Consider the following 14543-nt stretch of genomic DNA (forward strand, 5'->3'; position numbering starts at 1 on the left):
AGCAGACCAAAGTGACTTCTCTGTCATCCATTTAGCCACTGCTGGACTCTCTCCAAGATCTGGATCTCCAACATGGAGACTGATGCAAATAGAGAATAAAGAGGCCCTTTCATTGCTTTGATTGATTATTGTCCTGAAATTTCCATCTCAACATGATGCGTCAAAGGAAACAAAGTGATGAATCAGGCATTAAAGCCAGGTCCAATCCTGAGAGGATGAAGGTATCCCCAAATTTCACATATTCTAAAAAGGAAATAGTGTTTCTTTAAGAAATTGTGAAAATGTATGTCTTATGTTTAAACCTGAGGCTAAATATATCAAGATATTCTGGATGAATTTTCTTTACAATTAGAAAAAAATCCAAATCCTTCATATTCCCATCAACTCCTGTTTTAAATGGTGTTTGTCCCCAAGGTTCATTGTGACAGAAGTTACTGTGTGAATGAGACTTTCCAATGCTTACATTTGGTTTCAGGCTAATGCAATCTATTGTGTTCTGTGCCTGCTTTAAAGCTTGAAAAACAATAATTAATATTTGTAAGTGCTTTATGATTTACTGCTTGCTTTAACATATACTCATCTTTTAATCTACTCACAAAGTTAGTTATGACAACAGTTAGGTTAGGTAACATTTTAGTTGTTTTGTTAAAGTATTATAATTCATTGTAGAAAATGTAATAAACGCTGAGAAATAAAAAGAATTTGAAATGGTTTGTAATCCCACTAGGAAGTGATAACTGTTGTTAGAACTTCAACGTATATGTTTCCAGTCTTGTTATTATGTATATAGGCATGTTTTTACAAAAATGAAATCACGTTGCATGTAATCTGTTAGCTTACATAACAATATATCATGAATATGTTATGTCCCTGAGTGTATTCCTTTTAAACCATGTTCCTAATCCTTTTGAATTAGGAAGTCTTTAATAACTAATGAAAGCTACATTCCCTAACGCCCAGATAAGCAGCTATGCAAATATACAATTGAAATGTATCAGTAAATGAACAGAAGAGGATCTAGATTTCGAGCAGTTTGAAACCTACATAATTTTGGAGACTCTTTTATTTTCTTGTTTTCAATTTTATCTTATCTTTTGTTACATTTCATGCTTTAAAAATGTTTAAACTGTGCAAAATATATAAGGCAGCAGCTCCTACTTCAACCTGTCTGTAAGTAACTCTAGTAAATGGAATTGTCTCTTTCTTAGAAATAGAACCACATTTTTCTTTTAAAAACAGGTTCTCCACTGAGCAGAGAGCCCGATGTGGGCTCTATCCCAGCATCCTGGGAATATGACCTGAGCTGAAGGCAGAGGCTTTAACGCACTGAGCCACCAAGGCGCCCCGAAAAGTTTCTTAAATGTGAAAAAGTGAACTTAGTTTTGACCCCATTTCTAAGTTTCAGTCTCATTAATGGTTAGTGTTGGGGGAAGATTATTGAGAGGACATGACCCCTGTGAGCTGGACACCTGATATCACAGCCTCCTTACCTTCTTCCTTGTATTTGGAATGTGCATTCTCTAATCCCACAGGCTATCCCAAGGACATAGCCTTAAGATACTTGATGTTGAGACTGTCTGGGTGGTATCTGTGACTGAACCCAGTTAAGGCCTCTACAGAAACTTTTAAGAATTGTTGGATGGCTTCAGAGAACTCATCTCGTGGCTGCACAAGACAAGCCTCTATGTAAATTCTCTTGCTTATTAAGCCTATCACCTACCAATCTGGAGTGGATTGTCTCTTTCCTTGGTGTCTTGACGACCTCCACCTTGTGTGTGGGGGGAATAAGGGGGCTGGCTTCAGATTGCCCCAGGGAGGCTCTGGACAGCTGATATGAACAATTCCCTTAATGTTTTCAAATCACTTAATTATTAATGAAGAAGTCTTTTGGAAATGCTGAGCAATTTTATTAAATAGGAAAAAACAGTACTTCTAGTATTTATGATTTTTGTTTAAAAAGTTTATTTTATTTTGGTAATTAAAAGCAAAGCAAAGAGATTAAGGAGTGCACTTGTGCTGAGCGCCAGGTGTTGTATGGAAGTGTTGAATCACTATATCGTATACCTGAAACTAAGATGACACTGTATATTAGCTATACTGGAATTTAAATAAAAGCTTAAAACAAAACAGTAGTCTAAATTGTAAGATTGAGAAACTGACCCAAAAAATGACGGAAAATTTTCTTTTTCTCACACTGTGGGAAGTGCTCTAAAAGGAAAACCACAAAATCATATATAAATGTGAATGTTTTTGGTAGAAGTAGTAATCACACTATGTTGCTAGAGACAGAGATTCTGGTCCTTTTTATTTTCTATTTACAAATTTTAAAGGTTATTTTTATTTATTTATTTTTAAACTTTTAGTATAGTTGACACACAATGTCAATTAGTTTCAGACATACAACTTAGTGATTTAACAAGTGTGTACGTTTTTCTGTGTTTAACACAAGGGGAGCTACCATCTGTCCCCTTACATCACTACTACAATATCCTTGATTGTATTCCTTACTCTGTGCCTTTCATTCCAATGGCTTATTCATTCCATGACTGGAAGCCTGTGTCACCTTCTCCCCTTCACCCATTTTGCCCATTCCACCTCACCCCTACCTTCTTGTAACCATCGATTTGTTCTCTCTATTTATAGTTTTAATTCTGCTTTTTGTTTATTCATTTTTTTAAAAATTTCCACTTATGAGTGGGATCATATGGTATTTGTCTTTCTCAGTCTGGCTTATTTCACTTAGCATAATACTCTCTAAGTGCAAGCACGGTGTCCCAAATGACACCTTCTCATCCTTTTTTAATGGCTAGGTAATATTCCTCTGTGTGTGTGTGTGTGTGTACGCGCACACACGCACATGACATTTTCCTTATCCACTTGTGTGTTGGTGGACACTAAGTTGGTTCCATAACCTGGCTATTGTAAATAATACTGTAATGAACAGAAGGGTACATATATCTTCTTGAGTTAGTGTTTGTGTTTTCTTTGGGTCAATACCCTATAGTGGAATTTTTGGATCCAATGGTATTTCTATTTTTAATTTTTGAGTAAACTCTGTACTGTTTTCCACAGTGACTGTACCAACTTATATTCCTATCAACAGTGCATGAGGGTTCTTTTGTCTCCAAATCCTTGCCAACACTTGTTATTTCTTATCGTTTTGATTTTAGCCATTCTAACTGATGTAAGGTGATATCTCATTGTTGTTTTGATTTTCGTTTCCCTGAAGATTAGTGATGTAGAACATCTTTTCATGTGTGTGTTGGCCATCTGTCTGCATCCTTTGGAAAAATGTGTATTTAGGTATTCTGTCCATTTTTTAATGGACTAGGTTTTGTGTGTGTGTGTGTTTTTTTTTATGTTGAGCTGTACAGTTCTTTTTTTCCCCTAAGATTTTAATTATTTATTTGAGAGGGAGAGAGAGCAAGCACAAGAGTGGGAAAGAGAGTGAGCAAGAATCTGAAGCAGGCTCTCCACTGAACACAGAGATGGATACTGGGCTGTATCCTACCACAGTGAGATTGCAACCTGAGCTGAAAGCAAAAGGCAGGTCTTCAACTGACTGAGCCCCCCGGGGGCCCAAGCTGTATAGCTCTTTATATATTTTGGATATCAACCTCTTATCAGATTTATCATTTGCAAATATCTTAACCCGTTCAGATTATCTTTTAGTTTTGTTAATGGTTTCCTTTGCTGTGCAGAAGGTTTTTATTTTGATGTAGTTCCAATCGTTTATTCTTGCTTTTATTTTCCTTGCCTTAGGAGAGATATCTAGAAAAATGTGGCTGTGGCTGATGTCAGAGAAATTACTACCTGCGTTCTTTTCTAGGAATTTCGTGGTTTCAGATTTCACATTTAGGTCTTTAATCCATTTTCGAGTTTACTTTTGTGTATGGTGTTAGAAAGTGGTCCAAATTTACCCAGCACCATTTATTGAAAAGACTGTCTTTTCCCCATAGTATATATATTCTTGCCTTCTTTGTTGTAGATTAACTGAGTATAATTGTGAGTTTATTTCTGTGGTCTCTATCCTGTTCCACTGATCTGTGTGTCTACTTTTGTGCCTGTACCATATTGCTTTGATTGCTGCAGCTTTCTTATATCATGAAATCTGGTATTGTGATACCTCCAGCATTGTTCTTCTTTCCCAGGATGGCTTTGGTTATTAAGGTCTTTTTTGGTTCCATAGAAATTTTAGTATTACTTGTTCTAGTTTTGTGGAAAATGCTATTGGTATTTTGATAGGGATTGCATTGAATCTGTGCATTGCTCTGGGTAATATGGGCATTTTGAAATAGTAATTCTTCATGTCCGTGAGCATGGAATATCTTTCCGTTTGTTTGTGTCATCTTCAAGTTCTTTGATCAGCATTTTATTGTTTTCAGGGTATAGGTCTTGCAGCTCTTTAAGTTTATTCTTAGGTATTTTAACTTTTTAGGTGCAATTGTAAATGGTGTTGTTTTTTACATTTCTTTTTCTGAGACTTCGTTGTTAATGTGTAGAAACACAGCAAGGGGTGTCTGAGTGATGAGTTGGTTAAGCATGTCCCTTCAGCTCAGGCCATGATCCCGGGGTCCTGGGATCCAGTCCCACGTTGGGCTCTATACTCACTGGGGAGTCTGCTTCTCATTCTCCATCTACCCCTCCACCCTGCTTATGCTGTTTCTCTCTCAAATAAATAACTAAAATCTAAAAAAGAAAGAAAGAAAGAAAGAAAGAAAGACTACATATTAACCACTTTACTAAATTCATTTATTACTTCCAGTAGTTAATGGTGTTTTTTTTTTGTTTGTTTTTTGGTGGAATCTTTTGAATTTTCTGTGTATAGTATTATGTTGTCTGCAAATAGTGACAGTTTAACTTCTTTACCAATGTGGATGTCTCATTTCTTTTTCTTGTCTGATTGCTATGGCTAGGACTTCTAGTACTATGTTGAATAAAAGTGGTGAGAATGGATATCTTTCTCTTATTCCTGATATTAGAGGGAAAGCTCTCAGTTTTTCACCATTGAGGATGGTATTAGCCTTGGGTTTTTCACAGATGGCCTTTATTATGTTGGGGTATGGTCCTTCAGTTTTATCATGAATGGATGTTGAATCTTGTCAAATGCTTTTTTATGTCTATTAAGATGATCAAATGATTTTTATCCTTTGTTTTTTTGTTGTGATGTATGATGTTAACTGATTTATGAGTATTGAAGAATCCTTTAAGAATGAGAATAAATTCCAGCTGATCACAAGGAATGGTCTTTTTAATGTATTTTTGTATGTGGTTTGCTAATATTTTGTTAAGGATTTTTGCATCTATGTTCATCAGGGATATTGGCCTGTAGTTTCCTTTTTTGGTGGTATCATTGATTTTTATATCAGCGTAGTGCTGACCTTACAGAATGTATTTGGAAGCTTTCCTTCCTCTTCTATCTTTTGAATAGCTTGAGAGGAATAGTTATTGACTCTTATTTAAATGTCTGATAGAATTCCATTGACAAATTCATCTGGTCCTGAAGTTTTTTGATCACTGATTTAATTTTGTTACTTATAAGTGGTCTGTTCAGATTTTTTATTTCTTCCTGATTCAGTTTTGGGAGGTTATATGTTTATAGAAATGTATCCATTTCTTCTAGGTTGGCCAGTTGGTAGTCATATAATTTTTATAGTATTTTCTTATAATCCTTTGTATTTCTGTGGGGTCAATTGTTACTTCTCCTCTCTTGTTTCTGATTGTATTTATTTGGGTCCTTTCTGTTTTTTGTCTTAATGAGTCTGGCTGAGGGTTTGTCAGTTTTGTTTCTTTTCAAAGAACCAGCTCTTGGTTTCATTGATTTTCTCTACTGTTTTTTCAGTCTTTATGATATTTATTTCTGCACTGATCTTTATTATTCCCTCTCTTCTACTCATCTTGGGCTTTGTTCTCTTTTTCTAGTTCCTTTAGCTGTAAGGTTAGATTGTTTATTTGAGCTTTTTTTCTTTCTTGACATAGGCCTATATTACTATCTACTTCTCTCTTAGAACTGCTTTTGGTGTGTCTCAAAGATTTTTGGACTGTTTTGTTTTCATTTTCATTTCACTCAATGTATTTTTAAAATTTCTTCTTTGACTGAGTTGTTGATCCATTGGTTGTTTACTATCATGTTGTTTCGTCTCTACGTGTTTGTATTTTTAACCATTTTTTCCCTGTGATTGATTTCTAGTTTCATAATTTTGCGCAAATCAATGAGTGGGTTATAGCTCCTCATCTGAAAACCATCCCAAGTCTTCGAACCTTCACCATAAGGAGTTTTTCTTGTAGTGATTCTGAGTCTTGGTAGGTATCTGAACTGGTGTACTTTGAGCTTCTTTTCCTCTGTGCCACTGAGCAAGTCAGCACATATCTTCTCTAGAGATTTTATGTTGCAGCTGGTTGGAGTAATTCTAATTTATGTCTGACTCCATGGTATCTTCCTGGTGGGGAGTCAGGAGCAGGAGCGGGATGCCCAGAGATCCACTATAGCTGCAACTGCCTCTTCCTCAAAGAGCCAGTCTTCTCAAATTTACCGAGGTTTGTTTTATGGCCTTATATGTGATCTATTCAATTTAGATCCTGTTTAAATGAGATTTGTTCAGGAGATTTACCGGAAATACTTAAATAGAAATGCTTTGGGATTGTAATCTGGCTTCACCTTCATATCTAGAATTTTTTTAAAAAAGATTTTATTTATTTACTTATTTGACAAAGAGAGAGAAAGAGAGGGAGTGGGAGAGAGAGAGAGAACGAGTGTACAAGCAGGGGGAGAAGCAGAGGGAGAGGGAGAAACAGGCTTTCTGTTGATCAGCGAGCACAATGTGGGGCTTGGTCCCAGGACCCTAGGATTATGCCCTGAGCTGAAAGCAGACACTTAACCGAATGCACCACCCAGGCATTCCTAGAAAATTCTTTAATTCTCAACAACTCAACACTCAGAGGGGCCTACTTCAAACTCGAGGTAAATCCATGACTATTCATGAATTAAACTAAGTTGCACCAAGGTTGAGAACTCTTGCTCTACTACATCATCTTTTTCCCTTTTTTTTTTTTTTTTTTAAGATTTACTTATTTATTTGGGAGAGAGTGAGAGAAAGAGAGCACATGGTGGGAGGAACAGAGGGAGAGGGAGAGAGAATTTCAAGCCAACTCTACGCTGAGTGCAGAGGCCTGTAGAGGGCTTGATCTCCACGACCCTGAGCCAAAACCAAGAGTTGGTCCCTTAACCGACTGGGCCACCCAGGGACTCCTCTACCACACCGTTTTTAATGGCTTCCTAGTGATTTAATGCATGGATATACAATAATTTGTTTAATTCCGTTGAGCATTTAAGATGGTTTATAATACCACTCTGGGATAAACATCCTTCTAGTTAAATCCCCCTACCTTTTCCTTGTTATTTCTTTAGGATAAATTCCTATAATTAGACTAAGAGGTATGGCATATCTAAAAACTTTAAATTTGGTGGAGTGCCTGGGTGGCTCCATCAGTTAAGCATCTACCTTCAGCTCAGGCCATGATCCCAGAGTTTGGGGATTGAGCACAGCATCTGTGCTCAGGGGAGACTCTGATTCTCCTTCTCCCTCTGTTTCTCCCTTATGCTCTTCTCTGTCACTCTCTCTCTGTCTCTCTCTCTCAAATAAATAAATAAATAAAATCCTTATTTAAAAAACCCTGTAAATTTGACAAGACTATTTAAATTCCAATTCACAAATAAAGAAAGGGGGTGTAGTGGTTTACAGATATGGATATTTATGTATGTATGTATGTATGTTGAGGTACAGTTTACATAAATGTTATTTTAGTTTCAGGTGTACAACATGGTGATTTGGCAGTCATGATAAGTGTGGTTATCATCTGTCCCTATATAAAGTTATTACAGTATTATTAACTATGTTCCCTAAGCTGTATTTTTCATCGCCATGATTTACTGATTTTGAAACTGGAAATTTGTACCTCTTAATATCCTTCAACTATTTTGTTCATCCACTCCCCCCACCTCCCCTCTAGCTACCACTGGTTCTTCTCTGTATTTAAGAATTTTTTTTTATTATTGTTGTTTGCTCATTGTTTTGTTTTTTGATTCCACATATAAGTGAAATCATATGGTATTTATCTTTCTCTTTTCTTAGCATAATACCCCCCTAAGTCCATCCATGTTGCTGCAAGTAGCAATATTTTATTTATTTTTTAATGGCTGAATAATATTCTGTCATCCATCAATCACAACTTTTTTTTTAAAGATTTATTTTTTTTTAGAGAGAGAGAGAGAAGGGGGCAGAGGGGCAGAGGGAGAGGAGAGAGAATCTTAAGCAGACTCGGCAGTGAGCATGGAGCCAAACGCAGGGCTCAGTCCCATCCCACAACCCTGAGATCATAACATGAGCCAAAACCAAGAGTCATATGCTTAACCAACTGAGCCATCCAGGCACCCCACCCCTCACATCTTCTTTGTCCATCCATCTATGAATATGTCAAACTTTTCAATTTCCCACAGGGCAGTTTTTAGGTATTTTGTTGAGTGCTATTGTTTGCTTGTCTCCTCAGAAGACTTCAGGTTGGTTGGGCACATGAGGTGCTCAATAAACTGATGGTTGTTGGATGATGTTGAATAGTTGTAACAGTCTTAGAACTTCAGAGGCCTGGGTATGTTTCAGAAACTTCATGATCTAGATTGTGCTCTTAACATTTATGGTTCAAGGTGGAAATGGCTGTAGACCTTTGAGAGGGTCCATGGCTGTTCTAAACCTTAGGGCTTATGTACTTTTGTCATAATGTTTGTTGCAATTTGGATGTTACTCTTTTTTTTTTTTTTTTTTTTTTTTTTTTGAGAGGGAGAGTGGTGGGGAGAAGGGCGTAAGGAAAGGTGGAGAGAGAGAGAATCTAAAGCAGGCACCATGCCCAGCACAGAATCTGACACAGGGCTCCCCTTTAGAAACCAGACAGAGATCATGACCTGAGCCAAAATCAAGAGTGGATGGAGGCAGGGAAACAAGCAAAAGAGGAGAAAGAGATAGCTGGGCTCCACTGTTCATCTTTCTTTGTCTGACTAGTCTAGAGTTAAAAAAGCAAACATTTATTGAATTCCTATAAGGCAGTGGCTAGACTGACTTGAGCAACTGGAGTTAAATGAATATTATTAGATGATCAGACTCTGATCTACATCACACAATCATTTATATTTAGTTTTATACATCGTAACAAGGTGTGTTGAGGAAACCATATAAAATAGTGGATGAAGGTGACAGATTGGGAGTGGCTCTGCTTCTTCTCTAGGTATGTGGATTTATCTACCAGGTCTGTGTCCTGGCCATCAAACCACACTAACAATGCTTTGCTAAAGTGGAATTCAAATTCTATATACACATATGGTCACATTATGTCTGTATCTTTATATATTGCAAGTTGATTCATTAAGGAAGATACTCTTTAAATAAAGTTTTATGTATATTACATGTACTTAATTTCTGTAAAATGTTAAATATTCTTAGGTAATTAGGTGTTGTCAGATATGCTTTTCAGACTAGGTGATTTGGGGTGGCTCTTGTTTTAAAGTTACTTAAAATACTGTTATCTACCTTTTGGTACTCAAAGCCACGGAAATTATGTCATTTATAAAATGGCAGTCCCTTTTCCTTGTTTATCCTAGTCAAGATATCTCTCAAGGGCATACTGCGAGAAGCATGTGCGGTGCACCTCAGATTACCTTGTGAACTGCCTTCACATGTTTAATTTCGTTTAAACATGATAAGAAAACACAACAAAAATCTCACAGCTCTCAATTTATTTCTGTATCTGGCTGTAATAATTTTACATTCTGTAGCAGCTAGTATAAAAAGCAGCAGACATGATCTATGATCTTGGAAAAAAGTAAATGTTGAGTATTTATTAAGAATCTATTATAGTGTCTTTATGTGCAGTCAAAACAGAAGGGGGTGTATCAGTATTCAATCTCTCTGACACATTACTCAGGCTCTGATTAAAAAAACACTCTTTGCGCTCAGGGGCCAATTTAACATTACCATTTTCGTGACTATATGCAGGCACATTACGACAAAGCAAAAAATAAATCAGCATGCTATATTTTTTTTCCCCCCCGCAGCTCTAGGCATGTAATTTATTGAGGTTTGGCAATAAGGTGTAATTTCCTTGGGTTCTGAGAGCCCAGCTGTGGTAACTGCAGGTCTTCCAGCTTCTTCTTATGGACTCTCCTTGAGGTCAGGAAAAGGCTGAGCTTTACCACGGTCCCCAGGGACTGATTCCACGTGGAGGAATTAAGAAAAAGAGGGGGGTGACTGATGGTGATGGGGATGGGAGCCGGCTTAGTTCCGGGAAAAGGGGGGAGGCTCTTACTGGGACCCTACAGGAAGATGAATTGCAGAAGTGGGAAGCCGCCCGCGAACCGATTCGGTTCGGTTGGACGCCCGCAGAAGGAATAAGGCCCCCGGCGCGTGCAATCCCCTTCCTTCCACCCGGCCGCGCCTTCCCCGCCCTACAGCGCCAAACGCCGGCGCGCGCGCCCTGCCCCCTTCCTGCGCACGCTCCCTCTTTGCCCACGCGCGCTCCCTGAGTCCCATCCTTGCTCAGGCCCGCGCGTGCCCCTCCCTTCCACCAGCGCGTGCCCACCCGGCCCGCGCGCACGCGCACTCTGCCCTCCCTCTGCCCGGCGCGCGCTAGCCCGCTGGCCCCGGGCGTGCGGTGGGCGGGGCGCCGCGCTGACGTTGCTTGGGATGCGGGCAGGTTCCGCCGCCGCCGCCGCAGCCGCCGCCGCCTCAGCCTCTGCTGTCTCCGCCTCGCCTGCCACCGGGGTTTGTATGAAAACACCGGGCGGCGGGCGGCGAGGAGTCCGCCGTTCTTCCAGAGATCAGCCGCTGGCGCTGCCGACGCCGAACCGGGTGCTGCGGCTCTGCTCAGTCCCTGCCAGCGCCCCGTCCCGAGCCGGTGAGCGCCCTGCCACCGTCCGTGCGTCCGGGCCGGCCGCCTCTCGGCTGCGGCTTTCCCGCCTGCCGCCCTCTGCTCTCTCCCGGCCGCGGCAGAAGCGGGAAGGAGAGACCCGGGGCCCACCGCGGTGTGCGTTCTGGGACCCCGCCGCCCCTCACCTGACAGCTTGTGTAACGCGTGTCTCTCGGGGGGAGTGGACCGGAGCTGGAGGGAAACCCCTGATGGCTAGGGGCTTTGGCTGGTTTTTTGGAAAACGCCCCACCCCGCCGCCACCTGCGGACACTCGGTGGCCCCCGCCTCAATCCCAGGCGGAGGGTCGCCGACGCAGTTTTCGGGCAGAGGCACCCCGGGTGCCCTGCCCTTTCTCTGGGGCCGGGAGCGCGGGTCGCCGCGTTGCAGCGCGGAGCAGAGCCGAGGGGCGGCGGGCCGGGGGCGGGCGCGCGCCCTGCTTTCCCACCCACCCTGGCACCCACAGTCTAGGTGCGCCTTGCTTTGCAGTGGGGTTGGTGTTGTGTGATTTCGGTGGTGGCTAGGTTTGCTTCCTTTCACAGGGTGGTTTGGCCTGAAGTGTGTTCTGTGTTTGCAACTTGTCGCCTTTTGGGTTTGGTTTGAACCTGAATCAGATCGCCCTAGATGACAGTGCAGAGTTTCCTTACAGCCTGCCTTCCTGAGTTGCGGGCTCTTCATTGCAAGTATTCAAGGACTTCTGCAACCCCCGCGCAAAGGCTTGTCTCTACTGTTGTTGTTTTCCGCTTGTGCAGGTTAAGCCTCTTATTAGTACTAGTGCTAGAATTAGTACTAGTGCAATTTTGAATCGGTTGGTTTCCTGGGCATTTACCCATTATACAATGGAGTTTTTATACACCTTAGCGTAATCGATATGAATGTTGATAATTTAAAGGCCATTTCTTGTTTTAACATGGCTTGCTCAATTCAGTGCTTGAAGGTCCAGCGCTGCTGATGACCTAATGTGTTGTAACACTTACCGGATTTTTTTTTTTTTTTTTTTTTGCAATGTTAATTCCTTGTGGGTGTTTTGTTTTTCTTTAGGTGTTGAAAATTGTGGCAGTGTTTAATTATAATGCATGACAGTTTGCAGTGAGAAAGGACATGAACAGTCTTCTTGATCACTCATTTTCACTTTTATGTCCATGTTGTAATCTTCATGTAAATCGAGTTATGTCACTTTCTTTAGTAACCTCTGAATTCTTCTAAATTGTCTTTTTTCCTGAGAAAACTAGAAAGTTATTTTTGTAATAGTGTAATGGGATGTTTTCAGTTCAGTAAGCTGAAGAGTAGTAGTTTATTTAAGGCACTTTAAATGGTACCTATTTCAAAACATGTGCCAAATACTAATCAAAACCAAACCAAACCCTGGGAGATGTGTAAGTCTTTACTATAATTGCTGTCATTAGTCCTGTAATTGCTGTGAGATAGCCATGTCTTATCTACTGCTTATTTTCTCATTGTGATATGACTTCTTTAGTTTCGCATTCCACCTGGCTTGAGTTAGGCTCTGCAGTGAAGCTATAGATTCATTTTTAATGACCTCAAAACTCTGCCTTAATTGCTTCTACACTTAGCACTGCAGTCTCACCCTGAACTTTGAAATGAAGGGGATAGACTTGGAGTTCCTCTGCAGAACATTTAAGTGATTTAATGTAATTTAAGCTTTTGTAGAAGGAATTTTTATGAAGCTTTTCCCGTTGACTTGCATTGAAACAGATTAGCTACACTATTACATAATAATGGTTTTTTTTTTTTCATATAATAATGGTTTTTTATCTTCAATAGCAGAGGGAAAGAGATGGAAGACTTTTGAAATTATCTAATTTGTATTAGATTCTACATTTTGGAGTTTTCACTAAATCTCCACAGTGTTCACCTTCCAAAATGTACTCTTGCTTAAGGTCCTTTGGTACCTGGAAGTTGAACAGTCTATCAGTAGTTATGGATGAAACTGTCAGAGGGCTTTCTGCAAGCTGGGAGCCTTCCTTAGGCGGTGGCTCTTGATGTGACTGACAGAAGTTGTTTAGAGTGAACATGGACTTTTAAATTTTATCTGTTGTTCTTGGTTACTGTGCCTGTGTACTGTAGTGTAGTGCCTAGGAAGTTGGGCTTCATAGCCACCCTGGCTGGGTTCGAATCCTGGCTTTGCTTGAGGCAAGTTATTTATCCTCTTTGTGCTTTAGTTTTCTCAATTCCAAAAATGGAGTAACAATGGTTATGCCCTGAAGATCTTGAATATTAAATGCACATAAAGTTCTTAGTGCACAGTGCCTGGCATGTAGTAATGTTTCAGTAAATATTACTGCTACTGCTTTTCCTCACTCTTCCAAGGGATCTAGTAAGCTGAAGAAGGACTTTAGGTTCATGGAGCATTATTACTGTAGAATAATTCCATGGTGACCCATTTGCTCCTTTGGGGCTAAATAAGAGCTTAGTCTCACTATCTTGCCTTGGAAGCATGTAATTTAGTTTTAAATAGAACAGCTAGACCCTGAGCTGGGTGCCCTGCGATGCTGCTGGAGAGGTGCTGAAGTATCCCTGTTTGTCCCTTCTGACAGAACCTTGGATTGTCTCCCTCTTGGTGGTGATGACTGCTATTTTAATAACCTGTTTTTGACTTTGTGAGGCGTGTTTCTGACTGTGATGTGCTGCTATCAAAAATATTATCTAACTATTAATAGGTATATATGAGTTTATCTGATCAAGATACTGCATGATATTTCCAGGACATACAAAATTACTTTCATCTCTGCATTCTTTTGTTTTCTTCTTTATTGGTGTTAGAGAGTGAGGTTGGTTTTGATTTGACATTGTATTCCTTTTCAGCTTCCATGTAATTTTTCTAGGAAGTTTTTATTTTATTTATTTATTTATTTTTTAAAGATTTTATTTATGTATTTGACAGGCAGAGATCACAAGTAGGCAGAGAGAGAGAGAGGTGGAAGCAGGCTCCCTGCTAGCAGAGAGCCCCATGCGGGGCTCAATCCAGGACCCAGGGATCATGACCAGCCAAAAGCAGAGGCTTTAACCCACTGAGCCACCCAGGTGCCCTGGAAGTTTTTTTTTTTTATTTTATTTTATTTTTTTTTTTATTTTTTATTTTTTTTTTTTTTAAAGATTTATTTATTTGACAGATAGAGATTACAAGTAGGCAGAGAGGCAGGCAGAGAGAGAGAGAGGAGGAAGCAGGCTCCCAGCCAAGCAGAGAGCCCGATGCGGGGCTCGATCCCAGGACCCTGGGATCATGACCTGAGCCGAAGGCAGAGGCTTTAACCCGCTGAGCCACCCAGGCGCCCCTTTTTTTTTTAAATTAATGATTTTATGTACTTAACTTTTCTTCTTTGTTTGCAAGGATCTGATATTAATACTCAGTTCTTTAAATCAGTTGTTTTCAAACTTTTGATTTCAGTACACTTTTCCGTTCTTAAGAGTTACTGAGCACCTCAAAGAGCTTTTGTGGATTATGTCTGTAGTTATTGTCTTATAATTAAAAAGTTATGTATGGGACACCTGGGTGGCTCAGTGGGTTAAAGCCTCTGCCTTCGGCTCGGGTCATGATCCCAGGGTCCTGGGATCGAGCCCCACATCAGGCT

At 40.1% G+C, this 14543-nt stretch overlaps 1 protein-coding gene across 2 annotated transcripts in view; it reads left to right on the forward strand.

Annotated features, from left to right (window-relative positions):
* Positions 1-10766: 10766 nt before the first annotated feature.
* The window catches only part of AGTPBP1 (ATP/GTP binding carboxypeptidase 1), a 159406-nt gene continuing 155629 nt past the window's right edge, over positions 10767-14543 (forward strand). For both annotated transcript variants that reach the window (XM_046023396.1, XM_046023397.1), the window contains exon 1: positions 10767-10941. The gene's annotated coding sequence lies outside the window, so the exon portion shown is untranslated. The remainder of the gene's footprint in view (positions 10942-14543) is intronic.

Source organism: Meles meles, chromosome 11 (assembly GCF_922984935.1).
Source record: "Meles meles chromosome 11, mMelMel3.1 paternal haplotype, whole genome shotgun sequence".
Lineage (NCBI taxonomy): Eukaryota > Metazoa > Chordata > Mammalia > Carnivora > Mustelidae > Meles > Meles meles.